The following is a 20,659-nucleotide window of genomic DNA, read 5'->3' as shown; positions in this document are numbered from 1 at the left end:
TCTTGTGCACAGTAGCACAATATATCATATGCTGACTCTCAGCCACTCAGCGTCATTCACTTGCATATTTTCACTGTGAAATATCAAACAGTTATTGGCCATCAAACAGTTATTTTCATAACTGATCTTTACTTTTGTTCTTTCTTTCTTTCTTTCTTTCTTTCTTTCTTTCTTTCTTTCTTTCTTTCTTTCTTTCTTTCTTTCTTTCTTTCTTTCTTTCTTTCTTTTCTTTTCTTTTCTTTTCTTTTCTTTTCTTTCTTTCCTGATGTATCTTTCTTGCACAGAAGCCAGAGACCGTTGCCTTTGAAGTAGTGGGTTATGACTGTGGCTAATACGCAAACTCACACGACTCAGTTCTGGTAGCAAGACAGATAGGTATGGGGTTGCCAGGTCAGCAGCTTTTAATCTCGTGAGATTTCTGGCCCAAAATCTGATACCAGAGGTGGACCTTTGTGTAAGAATTGAACAATAAAGCATGTGGGCGTGCATTTGCGTGCCTCGGAGAGTGAGACAATGTGGGTTTCCTGCAGTACCTGCTAAATCAGTATTATGTGTCCACCATGATATGCAAACATCTGGCTGCTGAACCTGAGAGATTTGACACCAGTTGGAAAGTGATGAGCGCGCCAGTGCTGGAGGGCATTCAAGACCAAATTGGACCACCGTCTATCCAATCTGCTTTGATTTGAGTTGCTGCTTTGAGCAGGGGGTTGGACTTGATGGCCTTAGAGGCCCCTTCCAACTCCATGATTCTGTGAGTGAGCAAGAGATGGGCACTCAGGCATTTAAAGCCATTGTGTTCCTGAAAATTAAGCTTTCTCCTTTCCCAGAACTGCTCGTGTTGAGATTTGTCCCGCTGGGCAGAGATCCTGGTTTTAAAAAACAGCAATTCTGGATGCCCGGAAACTAGGAAACCCAAGTCATGGCATCAGTGGAAAGAAGAAGCTTTGGACTTTATACTTCAGCAAAAGATGGCAAGCTCCTTATTTAAAGATTTCATCCCAAGCCCCAAATCCTGTGGCCCAGCCAACTCCTGTCACACTTGATCCCTGCGGGTGGTCACTTGTTGCCCCCCTGTCTGCTCTCCTCTTTCACACACTGACCCTTCACCCAAAATTTATGGCTTCTTCCTGCCTCTTAATGAAATCTCCCCCCTCCTTACGCACTGCCCATCCCTAACCCCAGGCCTCCCCCCCCCACTGCCCCTTCCCCGGCACACTCATATCCACACCCTTCCACGGAGCAGGCCAGTCCCACCCCCTATGCTTTTTATGGAGCTGCTTCTAATGGGCTCACACAGCTTTATGGGTTGCATTATATATTTCATTTATTTCAGGTCGCACATTACAGCCCGTTTTATGGCCGTTCGGAGCAGCAGGCCCTCCAGTTTTGCATTGGAGGAACCTGACATTGAAGGGCCAGATGAAGACTCTCAGAGATTCTGGCAAGAGAGAGAGGAACAGATGATGGGGATGTCAGTGTTGTCAGCCAGCAAGCGCCTTTTCAAAGTCCTTCAAACAATCTTGGATAAAGAAGGATGCTAACAAATTGGAACAAGTTCAGAGAAGGGCGACAAGGAAGATCAGGGGTTATGAGGAAAGGCTGAAAGAACTGGGCATGTTTAGCCTCGAGAAAAGAAGACTGAGGGGTGATATAGCACTTTTCAAGTATTTGAAAGGCTGTCGTACAGAGGAGGGGCAGGATCTGTTCTCGATCATCTCAGAGTGCAGGACATGCAACAATGGGCTCAAGTTAAAGCCAGATTTCAGTTGAAAATCAGGAAAAACTTCCTAACTGTTAGAGCAGTATGACAATGGAACCGGTGACCTCCGGAGTTGGTGAATGCTCCAACACTGGAGGCATTCAAGAGAAACTTAGATACTCACCTGGCAGATATGCTTTGATTGAGCAGGGGGTTGGACATGATGGCCTTGTAGGCGGCTTCCAACTTCACTTTTCTTTGATTCTATAAGAAGGGAAATCATGGCTAGATATCTGAATCCTAGTATGTTTCATCCTCCTCTGATCAACGAGAAACCACAAGTATCTTTTTGGTCATTGCAAGACAGTGAGATTTATTTTCCTCCCAGTCTCAGAGAGATAGAGGGAATGAAGGGATGGAGATTTTTTGTGAATTTTTGAGAAAGGAACATCATCCGGAAATGCAAAAAGTGTAGTCCTCTTGCACGAACCAGGAAACTTTTATTATAGCACTAGATGGGTTGTGTGTATCATTCTGATCAATCCACCCGTCCTTTTGTTCTTTCTGTGCGTCTGAACTTTTTTTTTGCTGCTGTGTTTTGAGCAAAATGTGGAAAACGTGCATCCTCCCCTACCGAAACCACGTGCTTATTCTGTTCTTGCAGTAGGAACAAATCTTGCAAGTTGGAAAATTTTCAATAGAGATGGCTTGTCTTGATGCGAAATGAAAAAGTGGTGACATTTCTTCCTATGCCTAATAATGCTTTCCAGGGAAATAGAAAAACAAGAACACTTGTCAGTGAAAAGATGAGTTCTCTTGGGATAATTGATGCATGCCCTTGTTCTAGAGCTTGGAAAGTTGCACAAATACTTTTTAAAAAAGAAATTAATTGTGGTTGTAGTTCCAAGTTCCCTTGGGTTCTTTTTAAGGAGAACAGTGAGGTAAAAAATATTTTAAATAAATAATAAATACGTATCTAGTGATTTCTATAGTTGCAATTTTCCAAAAGAAAGTCTTTAGTTGCCTGTCTTTCAAAAGAAACTAAAGCAGTTTTAATGGACTCTTTAGAAACTAAACATAATACTGTAAGCCAATGGATTGTGGTGAAAAATACATTCTCCTCTCATACCTTCACCACCAACATAGCATGAGGCAGTATGTAAAGTGCATTTGGTCTAGGATTCAATTAGGCTAAAAACAATTTATTTGCAGAGTATTAAATTTTGAAGGGACAGGGTGGCGCTGCGGGTCAAACCACAGAAGCCTCTGTGCTGCAAGGTTGGAAGATTGAATCCACGTGAGCTCCTGTTGCTTGTCCAAGCTCCTACCAAACTAGCCGTTCGAAAGCATGAAAATGCTAGTTGATAAATAGGTACCACCTCTGTGAGAAGGTCACGGTGTTCCGTGTCTAGTCGCACTGGCCACGTGACCACGGAAACTGTCTATGGACAAACGCTGGCTCCATGGCTTGGAAACAGGGATGAGCACTGCGCCCTAGAGTTGGACATGACTGGACTAAATGTCAAGGGGAACCTTTACCTATTAAATTTTGGCTAAAACCCAGTAGCTACGCAACAGACAGCACAGAGATCTACAGAGCAGAATTGGTTTCAAGCCTCCCTAGAGCAGAACAGCTCTTCTTGGTGGCCTCATCAACTGGCACTTATAGTCTCAATAACTCAGTCTGTAAGAGAACTAATAAAAGGTTTCACTCAGTTCATTCTGAACAGATTTTGAAAAAATATATTGTAGGAGGGGAGAAAATGACTGGTTGCACAAACCTCTATGCCCCACTGGCTGTCAACTTGGAGATTACTACACCACATACACCAAGAGCTAAATGAAGAAGTGAGAAGTGTGGTATTTTTCAGTGGCCTTCTTGCAGCGTCTTCCTTATGGCCTCTTTCACTGCCTGTTACCATTGGGCATCGATTTCCCCAGGTTCATGCCTGCTCTTTCCTACTACATTTTGGATCTTGGTTTCTTTCTCCTACTGCCTGTGGTTTCCCCTGCGGTGAGCCATGCTTCTGATCTTTTCATGCTGTGGTTTGTTAAAAAAAAAAAGGTACCTTCATAGCAATCGCACATTAAAGGGAAGGTGTGTGATGGGCAGAAGCTCCGAAACCTGGCTCCCCATGAAAGAAATCTACAGGAGACCTTTGCCCTGAGCTAGAAACCAAAGCCTCAGGAGAAAAGGACCCTTTGATCGTTAGCAATCCACCCAGGAGAATCTTAAGTGGCTAATCTAAGGGCGCCTGTCCATTTACAACAGCACCTTCCATCTGCTTTTGCTATTCTTATTTCTGTAAAATAATTGGGAAGCCTTCAGTGTGTCTGTATCCAAATTAGAAAAGCGAAAAGGTCTATTTTGAGTCCTCCTGTCTTTGCAAAACTCACCCGTGGGAGGGGGGAAAAAGCGTTCTGGTGGGGCGCTTCCCGCCAGGTATCAAACCATCTTTTGGAAAAGTTATCAGATCCCTGGACAGAGAGAGAAAGGCAGCAGATAAATGAAACGGACAGGCAGACTAAAGACACAGGTAAAGTAAGTAACCATCACTGCCTGTGGCCGGAGTATCGGAAAATCAACTTGAAATGGTTATGGAGAAATCAGAAACGTGGAATGCAGCTGCCGATACCCTCCAACAAGCATGGGCGATGGGGAATTCTGGAATTTGTAGTCCCAAAAGGCAGTGTTTCTTGTGGCATCTTCCTTCTGGCCTGTTTCACTCACTTGTAAGCTCAAGATTAGACCACTGTAATGCGCTCTATGTGGGGCTACCTTTGAGATTGATGCGGAAGCTTCAGATGGTGCAGAATGCGGCGGCCAGGCGTCTTAGTGGGGTGAGGAAATATCAGCATATTTCTCCCACTCTGGCTGCCTTACACTGGCTGCCCATTCGTTTCTGCATTGATTTCAAAGTGTTAATGTTGACATATAAAGCTCTAAACGGTTTAGGACCTCGATACCTAGCGGAACGCCTTCTCCCACCTAGATCTACGCGAATCACTCGATACAGCCAGAAAAGGCGGCTGAGGGGCCTAACATCGAGGGAGGCCCGGAAAGAAAGAACAAGAAACCAGGCCTTCTCAGCAGTGGCCCCTCGATTTTGAAATAAACTTCTGTCGAAAATTCGCCTGCCACCCTCGCTGGGTGTTTTTAAGAGCCAACTTAAAACCTGGCTCTTTAGGCAGGCCTTCGCTCCGGTCACCACTTGGTTTTCTTTTCTATCTTAAGTTCCATTTTGCTTTTCCATCTTGAATGCCACTAATATTATTGATTTGAATTGTTGTTTAATTGTTTATATGTTGTTTTCGTGCTTTTACTGTAAGCCCGCCCAGAGTAGGCGTAGTCTAGATGGGCGGTATACAAATCTGATTAATTAATTAATTAATTAATTAATCAATTAATTAATTAATTAATTAATTAATTAATTAATTAATTAATTAATTAATTAATTTCTAAGCTCTGCCCATACTGTGTACTACTAACCCCTGGTCGTGGTCCGCCTTTGCAAACCTCGTTTAATGTCGAGCGGCTCTGGCAGGATCCAACTGACACTTGATTGGAAAAATCTGTACCCCACTCATCCTACTTTTCTTTTCCTTTCTTTTCATTTTCTGTGTTGTTGTTGTTACGTGCCATCACTTCACCTCCCACTTAGAGTGACTTTATGGAGTCATTCCCTCCAAAGGTCTTATCATGATCAACCCTGCTCCGATCTTTCCAAAATACGGCCACAGTTTCCTGTTACTGAGTTAATCCATCTCACGCCTGGTCTCCTTCTTTCCCTACCCTCTTCGCTGTTGGTCAGAATTATTTTCTTTTCCAGCGATTCTTATTTTAATCTTCTCTTCTCATGATAGAAAAAGATAGGACTGAAAAACCTGTTTGAACTAGGAGTTTGAAGAATGCTTACTAAATTCCTCATTTCTGTTTATTCTGGCTGTTTTGAAACAAGATGCCTTAAGAGGAAATTTTTAGGCCTCTCAAGATTCCTTTCCTGCCGGTAAAGTACTCTATTATTATTTTTTGTTTTACTTTTTTTAAAAAAATGAAAGTCTCCACAATTTGCACAAATTTTCTCCACAAAACCGATGCTATTTCTCTTAAGCTTTCTTTCCCCTCGTCCCCTCACACAAATAGACCAAGTATAACAACTGGTTGATTATTCAGAAAGATTGCACTGTGAAAGGCCATGCAGACTGCTATTAAGATATAATTCCCTTTTATTTCACTCTGTTTGTACTCTCCATGGGGCACGTTCAGTTTTTAATCAACACTGCAGTGTCGTTCAGGTTTAAATTCAGCGAAAAGTGTATCAAATATACTGGCGGCAGTGCCTGTTTCTTGGAACACAAAACAAACACATAATGGGAGCAGCAGTAGTCAGATAGTCCACATATTTTCAACTCTAGTCTTTTCTAGCTCGACGTGTAGATAGGTATTCTGAGGATTCTCTCCTTCTGTGGTCCCTTCCTACTGCTTCCTGCTCTTCCATTTTTGGTTAGAACAGGCAAGCCTTCAGGCATGGGGTATAGCTCAAGGGGGTTTCTCTGGCCCTGTCCAGAAATCCTGTCCTCCTATGCAATCCTTAAACAGATTCCCAATACACTAAACAGCCAGTTTTCCTTCTGTTGCCTCCGTGCTAGCTTCCAGAGTCCTTACTCTTCCCAATAGTCACAAACGCAGCCCTCGGCTCTTCCACTCTGCCATTGCAAATACCAAATCTTTAAAATAAATGGTGAAAAGCCAACACTTTCCACCACCCCCTGCACCAGCTTTATCTATTTGCTAACTTTATTCTAAACCTGACATTTGAGTTTTTTTGCAGAACATGGAATTACTTGGCAAGGTGCTGTGTGGGAAGAGGAAAAGAAGCAGTTAGCTTCTTAAAATATTTAATCTACATCATTTTAAGATGAAGCTCAGAGGCCACTTCCACCTCCTCTCCTGAGCTGGGAGGCTAACCTCAAGCAAAAAGCCAGTCCTGCCAACTCTCATTACTTCTCAAGTAATGGCCAGCAGGGGAAAAAAACCCAAACCCTCCTGTTGCTACAGGAGAAATTTTCTTTTTAACAGCCACAAGCAAGTCAGCGACCCAGGGAGGCAGAGAGCAGATCATGGTAATGCCCCTCTTGTACTTCAGCTCCCCGAATCCCCTGGTCCACAGAGGCGGGGTGTCAATGGAATGAATGAATGAATGAATGAATGAATGAATAAATAAATAAATAAATAAATAAATACTTTCACTGGGAAGAAAGCACCAGCATCATCTTGCATTGAGGAAGGATTCTTGTTTTGATGCCCAATTAACACACCTCAAAACATAGTGGGTGTAGATCAGTGGTTCCCAAATTCCCAACCTTTTTCAGGTCGGACCTTCTTTTATAATAGACAAGTAACCTGTGAACCTCCCTCCAGTACACTTGCATAAAAAAACATTTTTAATGGGGGGGGAACCTTCCTTCTCAGAAAATAGAGGCTTCTTTGTCCCCCGAAGGGCCTGTTTCTCATACAGACACCCAAACTTTAGCATCTCAGTCCAAAAGGTGAAGGAAGAATTTATTTGACAAGGGCCACAACACATAGAAAGTGACCCCCAATACCCTTCCCAAAAAAAACACACTTAATGACCCCCTTTGGGGGGGTCAAGAAGACTCCCAGGTTGGGAAACACTAATATAGATCATCACCACAGAGGATGCTATGTGTGGATGAAACGTTAGATGCAATTTTAATAATTTAAACAGAACCGTGATCTATAGTTCTGTTGAGTCTGTCTTCAGGGGATCCCTGTGGACTACCAGCTTCAAGATACTTGATCTTCCTACCTTCTGGTTTGTCATCTGAAAACCAGATTTGTACTGGGGAATTCACACCCACACAAACACACAGAGAGAACAGTTCATAAAAGGGAAGCTGCATGCTGGATATGATGATACTGATGAACCTCTGAATGGGGACATTATGGCTGTTGAGTAGCATAACACAGGGCCATAATTCAGTGCCCTGACTTCTGCCCTGGACATCTGTTGAAGGGGTTTCTCTGGTTGTGCTATAAGAAGTTACTTCCTTACAGAGCAAGCAGTTCCGTGCCAGCTTAGAAGGCTAACCCACCTGGCCTCATGCCGGCTATCGGGACTGGTCGCTGGTCCCAGATCCCTGACTTCTCCTGGGAATGGGAGATCTTCCCGACTGAACTGGGAGCATGCAGAAGAACTGGTCTGCCACAGAGTCATTTACGTTCCATCCTATGTACTTTCTTAGCTGCCAGAGTGTACAATGAGATGCCCGGGGTGTGAGAGCGTTGGTGTCAGGGATGGAATGGGAAAGAATCTGATGTGGTCCACATTTTTAAGTGAACCTAGCTAATATTCACTGCCTTACTGGACAAGTCCTGTGTGTAGAGGGATAACGTTATCGGCTGGATTCTGCACTTCTCCAGATCAGTAAAGGTGTTGCCTGATCCTGCATTTGTATTGTTTCTCTAAATTAGGCAATACAGCACTGGCTTACTCCCCCCCCCCTCTCTCTCTCTCACACACACACACACACACACACACACACACACACACACACACACACACACACACACACACACACACACACAGAGAGAGAGAGAGAGAGAGAGAGAGAGAGAGAGAGAGAGAGAGAGAGAGAGAGAGAGAGAGAGAGAATGCAATCATTAGAAGTTTAATGCATGTTAGTGGAAGAAGCAATCGAAAACTGATAAACTGGGAAAGAAAACATATGAACTTTAGGGAAAGTTGCATGAAAAGAATGTGTTTTCATATACAGTGTTTTTTTAAATTGCAGAATACATTGGACTTACGACTAAATTCATTAAGAACAGACACAAACCAGATAGAGTCTGATTCACGCAGACATACAGAGGGAGAGAGTTGTAGTAAAGTGAAAAAGTTTTATTTAGCTCTGTTGAGGCCAAGAAGGATAATTGAATGGCCATCCAAGGTCTGGACCTCTGCATGTCAGCAGCGGGAAGCACCCATTTTCTCTCCCCAAAGAAAGAAATGGCCTGCCTGCTGAAATCACATTGGACATCAAGAACTGTCAAAGGCCAGGAAGGGAGAGAGAGGACAAGGCAAAATCTCATTTCTATCCAAAGCAACATATTCTGGGAGGAAATGGAGAGAGCCCAGAAAAGGCTCTGCAGTACAAACTTGGGTGCATTTTGATTGATTGATTGATTGATTGATTATCGATCGATCGATTGCCATTCTCCCTAACAAAGACCCAAGGTGGCTTATATCATTAAAAAGACAATATCTAAAAGCTTAAAAACCACAGGTATACAAATCTTTTTTAAAAAAAGAAGAATTAAACAAGTATTATATTAAAAACCCGTAAATAAAATCAGTACTAAAACACAATTGATGCTTTTGATTTGTGGTGCTGGAGGAGACCCTTGAGAATCCCCTGGACTGCAAAGAGAACAAACCTATCCATTTTGAAGGAAATCAGCCCTGAGTGCTCACTGGAAGGACAGATCCTGAAGCTGAGGCTGCAATACTTTGGCCATCTCATGAGAAGAGAAGACTCCCCGGGAAAGACCCTGATGTTGGGAAAGTGTGAAGGCACGAGGAGAAGAGGACTACAGAGGATGAGATGGACGGACAGGGTCATCGAAGTGACCAACATGAATTTGACCCAACTCTGGGAGGCAGTGGAAGACAGGAGGGCCTGGCGTGCTCTGGTCCATGGGGTCACAAAGAGTCAGACACGACTTAACAACTAAGCAACAACAAAACACATTAAAAGCAACAGGGCACTACTATCCATTTAAAAAACCTTCTTGGACCAGCAGTCATCAAGGAAAACCCTGCCTGAAGAAAAAGGTCTTGGCCTGCCTGCAGAAGGACAGCAAAGATGTGGCCAGCCTGGCTTCCAGTGGGAGGGAGTTCCAAAGTCTGGGGGTAGTGACAGAGAAAGCCCTCTCCTATGCCCCCACCAAACACACCTGTGAAGGTGGTGGAACCAAGAGAAAGGCCCCTCTTGATTATTTTAACATCTAAGGAGGTTTCTAGAGGGAGATGCAGCCTTTTAGATAGCTTGGACTCAAGCCATTTAGGGCTTTGTAGGATAAAACCATCACTTAGAAGTTTCTCACGAAGAGTCTTCAAATTTGGAGAGAAGGCACAAATAAGTTAATGCACACACTCCTATTATAATATTTGTATTGGAATGATTTGTTTATTTAATATTACAATATATATATATATAAACAAAACCACAACTCAAATATACAGTGTAATCCACCACCATGGAGGATATAAATTTATATGCATATCTTCTCATCAGTACGTATGTTTCATCTTCATTTATATCATGCACTCTGTTTCTTTCCAGAAATATGATGATTCTTGTGCTGGGGTATAACCTTTATGTTTTGTAAATATGTATTCCATATAAGGGTTCCAAATCCCATTAAAACTATTTTCCTTCAATAATTCTTTTCTAACTTTCAGTTCACAAGTTAATTTATTGTTAATAGCTAGATTCCACATCTCTCATTATACCATTCTTCCAATTATTATTTTTCCCATTCCTTGCAAATATCAATCTAGCTCCTGTTAAAATAATGACAATTAGTTCCATTTCCCACTATCTAATTGATAGTTTCCAAATACTGTATATTTGACAATGCTAACATTGGGCATCTTTGTATATCTGTCCCTAGAATTTCTTTAATTTCATTAAATATAATCATCCATTCCTTCTGTCCCTCTTCACATGCCCACCACATAGGATAGTATGTTCCCCTTTCTCTTTTACATCTGCAACATAGAGATGATAATTCTTTATTCAATGTATTCAATTTCACTGGTGTTAAATACCATCTCCGTATTACTTTATAACAGTTAGCCATTGCCCTAACCGATATATTTTTCATTATTCTTTTTTCCCAGATCCTCTTCTATACTTCTTCACTGATTTCTTTATTTACATCTCCTTGACATACCTGTTTCAAAGTTATTGTTTTAGTATTGGAATGTTTCCATACAAATTTAAAACAACAACAACACACTGACATGTACTGACTCCGACTCTCTCTTCCCTTGGCTTCTTGTGCACAGTAGCAAAATATATCATATGCTGACTCTCAGCCACTCAGCGTCATTCCCTTGCATATTTTCACTGTGAAATATCAAACAGTTATTGGCCATCAAACAGTTACAGTGGTGCCTCGCATAGCGAGGTTAATCCTTTCCGGATTAACCCTCGCTATGTGAAAACATCGCTAAATGGATCATAAAAACCCATTGGAACGCATTAAACATCGTTCAATGCGTTCCAATGGGCCCTAAACTTACCGTTCAGCGAAGTTTCCTCCATAGCGGCAGCCATTTTCGTGCCCTCGGTAAGCGAGGGGAGGGTGCGAAAACGCTGTGCACGGCCATTTCGGGCATCCGGCGGCCATTTTAGAACCGCCGAACAGCTGATCCGCGGGCATCGCAAAACGAAGATCGGTAAGCGAAACGCTTAACAATCGTCGCTATGGGAGTTTTGCCCATTGGAACGATAAGTATGCCTCCACATTAGCGATCCCGAAAAGGGGATTGCTATGCGGATTCATCGTTGTACGGTGCGCTCGTTAAGCGAGGCACCACTTGTATTATCATAACTGATCTTTACTTTTGTTTGTTTTTAATGGAGGTGGTAGGTTAGATAAACCAAGGTTTACCGAAACAAGCAAGGGAAATTAAGATTTTTGTTCCTTTTCTTTCTTTCTTTCTTTCTTTCTTTCTTTCTTTCTTTCTTTCTTTCTTTCTTTCTTTCTTTCTTTCTTTCTTTCTTTCTTTCCTACGAAAGATCACACAACATTTTTTTCAAGCCTTCACAGACCCCCTGTGAGGACATCACAGGCTCCCTGGGGTCCACGGACCACAGGTTAAAAACCTAGGCCCACTGCAATTCATTCTGTGCTCCTGATCCAAATCAATTTGTAAATTCGCTTAGCTTTGCCCCAGAGGCTAATTTGCCCATTGGTTCAGCTCTCATGCAAATTCATCCATGCAAGACCAATTCAGTTTAGAATTTGTGTGATTTTCCCCCAAAGCCAGTGCACAGCCCTCCCAGCAAAGTCCCGAACGGCATACAAAGGCCAACTGCCTCACCCAGGAGAAGGAATATATAGTCATCACAGCTAGTAGCCACTGATAGCCTTATCCTCTCCTGCCTTTATCTAATCCCCTCTTGAAGCTGTCTAGATCAGCAGCTGTCACTACATCTTGCGGGAATGAATTCCACATACGAAACACTGTTCCTTTTCTCCATTCTTCTGGACGTCCTCCGCTCCCCCACCATACCAATTCTGCTTCACCGGTTGACCCTAGGGTTCCAGCATTATAAAAGAAAGGGGGGGGGAAACATATCCCACTACTTTTTCTCCACGCTAAGCATAATTTCATACATGCATAATTTTATACATATTTAAATGCATATTAAAATGGAAATGTGGGTGCATTTTAATAGGAATTTAAAATTAATTTGTAAAGGAAAGGGGGGGGACACAGATTTATGTGGAAACAGGATGGGACAGAGTTACAATGAACAGCCCCGAAGAGGAGGCAGAGAAGGGCATGGAAACCAGACAGGAGAGCTGTCGTGGAGAGAAGTCTGGACAACACAATGGTTCAGGCATCTGGCTGCGGAATCAGAGGTTGGGAGTTCGAATTCCCCCCCGGGGCCTCCTGGACATAGGCTGGACAGAGGATGATCCGTAGGGTCCATTCCAGCTCTGCTGTTCTGATGTTATTATCAATCAACCCAATGAAAGTACAGTACCAAAGATAGTGGACAGCTCGTTAGTGGACTTCCTTTGGCCCCGTCCCCATCCACCATCCTGCTTACATCCTTGCTGAGCTGAAGGGAGCAGACCATCCGCCAATCCTGACCCAGAAGAGAGGGTGACCTCAGAAGTGCCAAGTCTGGCAGCTCCACCACCCAGAGGAATGAAGACGGACCACCGCCCATTTATCCAGGGGACCCGAGGAGAGACAACTAGGGCCTCGGGATTGGGAGCAGCCTGGGGAGATAATAGGCTTGACCGTCAGAACTTGAAGAGACTTGGAGTAAGACCGGAGGATGGTGGAGGCCCCAGTCTTCGTATATACAGTATATGTGCCTCTCTGCCCGTGCAGGGCCCTGGGGCACATCGCCCATTTCCAGATTCCGCAAGCCAGGAGGGCTCAAGAATTCTGGAAGTTAGCATCTAAAACAGTAATCTGGTAGATCTTGACCTCCAGAACAGGGAATCCCAGAATCTCGCTGGGGCCGAAGCGGGTGTGAATGCCATCTGTTTCCTTTGCAAAAGAAAAAAGATGAGGAGGGAGAGGCAGGGAGAGGGAGAGGGAGAGAGAAATGCTGGACCAAACCTCACGGAGTCGAATGACTTTTTCCACTTGACCTGTCGCCTGTTAAGTTATTAGTGCTGCTGCTTGCCGGGGCCGCCTGCCTTGCCGTTCAATTACAGGGCAGGAGAGCTGAGGGACCGAGCGACTTCAGTGGAACACGGAGCGGTTTCAGAAACGGCCAAAGTTTGCGGCTAGGTTTGCCTTTTCTTCTGAGCTTTGGACATCCTGCTTTCATAACTACAAACTCCAGCATCCGCCAGCCCAATGAATGCTGGGAGGCGTAGTCCCTCAAAGAAACTGTTCCAGCCTCTGTTCTTCCTGCCACTGAGAGTCTGTAGACAGGAAAAGGCCAACTGAGCATGGTCTAGGGGTCAGGATTAGACTAGCCAAGAAACCGCATATGAAAATGACTGTGGGCAGAAATACCCCTTGATTTTAAAATAAGTGGAAATTAGTTGCGTTTCCCTCCCCCCCTTTTTTTTGGCATGATTGTTCCCACGTATCGTAGACATTGGGCAGAAACAGACTAGATGGCAGCATTGCAGTTAGAGAGTGATAAAGCGTTGCCTTTCCGGAGATGTGTTCCTTCACATTTGTGATAATTGCACAATCCACAAGGCCAACAAAGCCTGCTATTTACTTCTCAGTGACCCTTCCCCAAACAAAGGTTAAGTTAATTGGTAACTTGCAGATGCAGAACTGTGAAACTTTCTTAGACGATAATCAAATGCTCTGTGCTTCCTAAGCACTTCTGCTTATAATCATGAATCTCCCCTTTTCATCTGTTGATGCTGCCCATTGTTGTTGTTTAGTCGTTTAGTTGTGTCTGACTCTTCGTGACCCCATGGACCAGAGCACGCCAGGCCCTCCTGTCTTCCACTGTCTCCCGTAGTTGTGTCAAATTCATATTGGTTGCTTCGCAGACACTGTCCACCCATCTCATCCTCTGTCATCCCCTTCTCCTCCTGCCTTCACACTTTCCCAACATCAGCGTCTTTTCCAGGGAGTCTTCTCTTCTCATGAGATGGCCAAAGTATTGGAGCCTCAGCCTCAGGATCTGTCCTTCCAGTGAGCTCTCAGGCTGATTTCCTTCAGAATGGACAAGTTTGATCTTGCAGTCCAGGGGAATCTCGAGAGCCTCCCCATCAAGGGTTTTCTCACCCTCGGCAGAAGGAGGAGCAAATCTGACCCAGAATGAAAGGGATGGAAAATACGACCTGCTCTGACTTCTTGATGTGTCTGGTGTTAGCAATCCTGCAAAGCCTTGAGATCACTGCTTCCATGGAGACTGAGTGGTTGGAGGTGGATGCTCGTTCCTTGTTCTCCATCTTCTCCAATGAGGGGGGAAAACTCTTGCGAGGGGACTGCTAACTGGTGGCTAGCATATGAGGAAGTTACTGTTTATTTATTTAGTTAGTTGTTAAAATATTTTTACTCCGCTTTTCTCCTTGGCTTACAACAAGGAAAGACGATATTTAAAGTTGAAAACAAGGAGTATACGGCGGCGGTTGACATCATTAAAAGACAACGTTTAAAATTATGAATAAAGAGGCATCTCAGATCGTTAACAGGCAAAATTAAGGCAAAGATCAATAACTGTACAATTTTTTTAAAAAAAGAGTCACTCTGAGAAATGGAGAATTTAAAAATGGAAGACACAAGTGGTATTAAAAATCACATCAAAGCAGTAACACATAGCAATTTATCTAAAAATCACACACAAGTAGGTGGTTTACTGAGGGAAGGCTTGCCTGAAGAGAAAAGTCTTGCCTGCTTGCGGAAGGGCAGCGAAGACGGGGCCAGTCTGGCCTCCAGTGGGAGGGAGTTCCAAAGTCTGGGAGCAGCCACAGAAAAGGCCCTCTCCTGTGTCTTCCCACCCTCCCCTTCAGAGGGTTATCACTCCCAACCCCATGCTGACAATGGGCTTCTGGTGGTTGCGGTCTGAAACAGGAACTCTCCCAAACCCCCAAAGGCTGAATGATCATGAAATGGTCTGCACCGTTTTTGGTAGCAGGTTGCACAGAAAACAGCTGTATTTTCTGGGCACACCTTGAAGCCAGGGGAAAATAAATAAATAAACAAACAAATTGCATACAATTGCAAACAAATTGCACACAACAGCCCTGGTGGCGCCGTGGTTCTTTCGAATGGGCCGCTGTATCTGCATCCCAGTCGTAATCAAGACTCCGGAATCGACACAATTGCAGGGAGCGGCTACTTTTCAAAGCTTGCCTGGCAAGCCGAGAGTCTTTGAAGTGGGGAAAGCTTCTGAGCCAGAAGAAGAGATAAAACAGCACCCAATATTCCAGTCAGCAAGAGAAGAAAAATAATGCACGGATGGTGGAGAGAAGCCAAAAAAATTAAAATAAAAATCCATTTTTTATGCCTACTAGTTAATTAGTCAATTAATCTATGGTCTTGGCTGCTTTTCCCATTTTTGGTACGGTATGGCCACATAGGTGATGCCACAGACTCCACCTTGGGGTTGAGGTGGGATCCTGCGCTATTATTCCCAAGCCTCCATTTTAGCTGTGACTCAGGACCAAAGGGAGAGTCAGCGTGGTGCTGAGCTGACAGCACTGGACTGCACCTGATACATCAAGGTTCTTGGTTGGGCAGTGGAGCCTAATGGGCCAGCCATTCGTGCTCCTGTCCTACCTCACTGGGCTGTTGTAGGGAAGAAGGCAGTCATGTGTGCCATTTGGATCCACTATAGGAAAGGCAAGAGACAAGGGTAACTAATAAATAAATCGATGACACTTGTAACCATCTTAACTAGGAGCCATGTCTTTTTTTCATGTCCCTTTCCTACTCGTGAGTAAAGTGATTCATTTGACCAGATGGATTATTACTTTTTTTTGCAATTAGAAATGCAGGCGTGGGAGCCCAGGGGCAGATCTAGATTGGATTCACGGTGGGAGAGCAAAAGAAGATATTGATTTATGTAAAAGTACGTAAGGGTGTGAAAGCCGGAGGGCAAAGAAAGCTGACAGAAGTGGGGGGTGGAATTATTCATTTGAAATGTGGGGCTGGAGGAGAGCTTTGTGGTTACCTTGGCCTGCCAGAAAGACAAGCAGGGGGGTCCTAGATCAAATCAAGGCTGAACTATCTCTGCAGGCAAAAATGTTGAAATCGAGGCTGTCTGCCTTAGGGAACATCAGGAGAAGGCAGGAGTCTCTGGAAAAGACCATAATGCTGGGAAAGGTGGAAGGCAGCAGGAAAAGAGGAAGACCCAACGTGAGATGGACCGGCTCCCTAAAGGAAGCCATTGGCTTGGGTCTAGAATTGTTGAGTTAGGGCTGTTGAGGACAGGACATTTTGGAGATCACTCATTCATAGGATCACCGTAAATTGGAAGTGACCTGATGGCACATCAAAACAGAAACAGATGCTGACTTAGAAACCATTTGTTATAATTTAGACACAATTCCAGTGCATCTTGCTTTAGAGGGGAAGACAGTGACCCACGAACCTTGCCAACTCAGCTGTCCAGCTATTTTCTGTGAACGGGCGACATCAAGGGTTCTGATCTCCTCTTTGTGTGTGCGATTGTTTAACTTTGAACCAGACTTGCACTGGGCAGCCCTTAAAAGAAATCTTTATCTTCAAAAAGGAGAGCCAATTCCTCTGGTAGCCGTTTCAAGGGAGCCCAGCCCTCCGTCAGCAAGAACACGCGGCCACCCTGCAGATGAGCGAGGCGATGGGCCTTTCAGGCTCGGCTTGCCAAAAGGAGGGCAGGGAAACTCATGGCCCGCCAGCCTCCCCAGAAGGAGGAGCAGCCGCTGCGGCGGTAGCATCTGGCTCCCGACAGGTTTGCAAAAGAGGCCGAGATGCTTTGAAAAGAAGAGCGAAGGCGGCGGCAGCTGTCAGAGGTCTGACAGCCCCGGCTGGCCCACGGAGACTCTGGGTCCATGGGTCACTAGCCGCTTGTGAGAGTGGAGACGTATGCTGACACCCCCTGGCACAGGGAGCGGAGGAAGGGGGAAGAACAAGTTCGCTCGGAGCCACGTCCAGGCTGCCTGGTATGGCCCGAGATGGGCTGCCATCATGGCGGTCCAAGGATATGCACATTGCTGGCAATATTAGTAAATCTTAGAACTGGAGTGGTGGAGGGATCCTCAAGGTCATCTAGTCTAACCCCTGCCAGGGTAGGAATGCATGGATCACAAACAGGTGGCCGTCCAGTCTTTAGAGGTGCATATTCGCGTCTCACCCATGGCAGGGTTCTCCGTATCGAATACACAACTTGGAAACAAGACTTTGTCGGCTGCTGCTGACGGCCAGAATCCCTCAGTCTGCATGGGTGCTTGCCACGCTAAATGGAGGATTCTGGGTCTTGTATTCCTAAAAAAAAAAAAAAGGAATGTGACCAGAGGAAAATCACCACTAGCCGTGCTTGCTGGAGCATTTGAGGAGCTGGAATTAAACAACCCCAAACTTTTCCAGACTCCGATAGAGGCTTGCTCAGACTCCCTTCCACACACAGTTGCACACACACTTATATGGGAGCATGTACATGTGCACAGTACGTATCCTTCCGGCACTCAGATCTGTAAGCGCTTCAGCTGACATCCAACGTCTCACCTACGTTGCTTTGTGCTTACCTGTGGAAAGGATATCAATGTAATAGATATTCTTCAAAAACATAAAACCACTCCTTAAACATCTTGCTTACTTTGAAAGCCCTATTTATGTCGTTATAAGTCATTTCCGACTCGACTGCATGTAACAACATAATGTTCTTCATTTCACTTCCATACTCTTGAGCACCCTGGCTCTCTTTAACAGACAGGAAGTGCTTTTCTTGTTACGGATTATTCTGCAAAATGGCATGTACGCTGAAGCTGCTCAAGGGTATAAAATTCCACAGGGTTGCCAGCCGATGCCACCGATCCTTAAGAAACGCTGGAGCGAGTGCCAGAAAACCCACAGCATGATTGATGGGTGCACGTCCTCGTTGCACGAGAGGCGCTGGGAAAACAGGACAGCACCGTTTGCCAGCTTCTTCCCTGCTGCACCTTTTTGGCGCTTTGGATTTAGGAACCACCAGTGTCACCTCACAAAAATGTTTGGGGGTTCCTCCACCTCATGCACCCTTGAGGATGCTGTAAGTGGAAAGCGAGCATGCCGATGACGTTATACGTGGCGGGGATAGTTTGCAGAGTCCTGAACAGCATACTGCCAGGGAGGTTTAAATTTTCCCCCTTAAAACAGCATTTGATTTATAAGCAGAAGAAACCATATAGAACATATGGCGAAGGTAAAGGAGGTGTTTCCCCCCCCCCTTCAGACTGGACTCTGATGAGGTAATATGTAACTTCAGCTAGCACAGAAGCAGACACCTCCCTTGCATTACAAAACTCAGCCTACCTGCGCCTTATTTATCATGAGACGGATAGAAATAGATTTATATTGTTCTTTTCCTGAGGGCTCAAAACAGCCGCCCCGAGTAGACATGGTCTAGAGGGGCGGGGTAAAAATCAAATCAAATAAATACATAAATAAATAAATAAACATTTTGAGGACCCTATCTCGGGAATTTTTGAGGTTGGTCAACAGCTCCCTGACACTACCTTTGGCTTACACCTTCCTCTCTAACTCAGACAAAGTAAAACTCTGGGACGACACAAGCAAAGAAAGAACTCGACATCACCAGTTGTATAATCCTGTTGTACAGACCCAGACCCAACTCCAGACAGCTAGCCCTCTTGGCTGAGGGATTCTGGGAGTTATAATCCTGAATGTAGCTTTTTGAAACTTGATCCCCTCACTTTGTTTGGGAAATGGATGACTCGGGAGGTTCTTGTGAGAGTGGAGCTCACTTCCAGAGTTAAAATGAACTGCAGCAAACTGCCCTCTGATGCATATCTCCTGATATCAATGACCTCTCGTAGGGTCATCCCGAATCTTGCACTGTGTACATCGGGCTACATAGAATTTGTTCATTTCTTGTGCAAAAAAAAATATTAATTCTAAATACCAGAAATACTCCCGAGGGGTGTGTGTGTGTGTGTGTGTGTGTGTGTGTGTGTCTTTTCCGTGCAAGCTTGGAAATCTGGTGCAATGGGAAAACACGGCAAGGAGATTCAGCCTTTCGAGACGTGGAACTGTGCCGAGAATGAGGAATTTTTAGAACCCTCCCACCTCACAACTCACCTGGCAGGAACATGTACCACTAGGAACGTGCTGAGCAGCTGGTTCTGTGGAACTGCCATTTTAGAGGGGTTTGTGGAGGAAATCTATCAACAGCATCTCCTCCAGATCAAATTACCCAGAAAGTATTGGACCCCTCCCTTCACGTAACGTGCATGTGACAGCCAGCCTCCATGGTGGGCCCTGCGTGGCCAGGGACCTCCTCGGCAGCTGCCCAAGGGCCCTCGGAGATGACACCCAGCCTGTCTGTGACGGGTGTGGGTGCTGGTTGAGTTTTTTTATTGGATATTCCCATGGAACGGAAAGCTGTGCTGACAGCTTTGACTATTTTTAAGTCTGAACCAAGAGAGGAAACATTTAGAAAAGTAGGTACGTGTTTGCTGACCTTGATATGGAAGAAAAAAAGAAACAAATAAGGAGGCGAAGTGCAGAAAATATGTATCCAGGAGCAACTGGAGGTTGTTTGCAGAGATGATTAAACCGGTATTCCTCTCTCTCTCTCTTTCTCAGAGATGGCAAAATGCTTCCAAGCTTCTCTTTACTCCCAGAGCCAGGCATCGTTGTGTCCTACCCCCACCCCCACCACCCCCCAGCCTATGTTCTTGTCGTTGTCGCCTATCCTGGTTTTCACACCTCCTGCTAGCCTAGTTTCAAGGGGGTGGACAGTGTTTTCAGACACACATCACTAAGTGGGTGCGAGTAGGAGGCTGAACGTTGCCGGAGGGCAGAGGTGCAGAGCTGTCAGAGGGTGTAAGACGTGTGTCTGCGTTAATAGGGGGTGGGAAGGAACCATTTTTCCACACGTCTACGCTACCCCACCGCCTAGTGCCATGTGTACATACGTAGACTGCCTTCCCCGTGATTTCCTCTGCTCTATATCTTGAAGTGTTTCATTCCATGATAGGTAATTTCCCTATTAAGGTTCTCTGAGTAAAGAAGTTTTTTTTTCTGAATACCGGAAATGCACAGTAGGCTGAAAACGTGGCCGGTGCCACTTTTGTTACAGGTGAGCCACAGGCTGATCTACCTACTTTTCTGGACCACGGTCCAATTCATCCAAATAAAAGCAAGATCAATGTCTCTGTGTAAACCTCTATTTGTACATGTGAACAACAGAGGAGGTAACCTACATATTCTTTGGGCATCACAGATGTATTTACTTATTTATTTAGGGATATTTATAAGAAGGGATGCGGTGGCGCTGTGAGTTAAACCGCAGAAGCCTCTGTGCTGCAAGGCCGGAAGACCAGCAGTCGTAAGATCGAATCCACACGACGGAGTGAGCCCTCGTCGCTTGTCCCAGCTCCTGCCAACCTAGCAGTTCGAAAGCATGTAAATGCGAGTAGATAAATAGGTACCACCTCAGTGGGAAGGTCATGGCGTTCCATGTCTAGTCGCGCTGGCCATGTGAACATGGAAACTGTCTACG

The sequence above is a fragment of the Pogona vitticeps genome, chromosome 3 (assembly GCF_051106095.1).
Source record: "Pogona vitticeps strain Pit_001003342236 chromosome 3, PviZW2.1, whole genome shotgun sequence".
NCBI classification, from domain to species: Eukaryota; Metazoa; Chordata; class Lepidosauria; order Squamata; family Agamidae; genus Pogona; species Pogona vitticeps.
The sequence above is the reverse complement of the archived record's forward strand: the minus strand, read 5'-3'. Positions refer to the sequence as shown.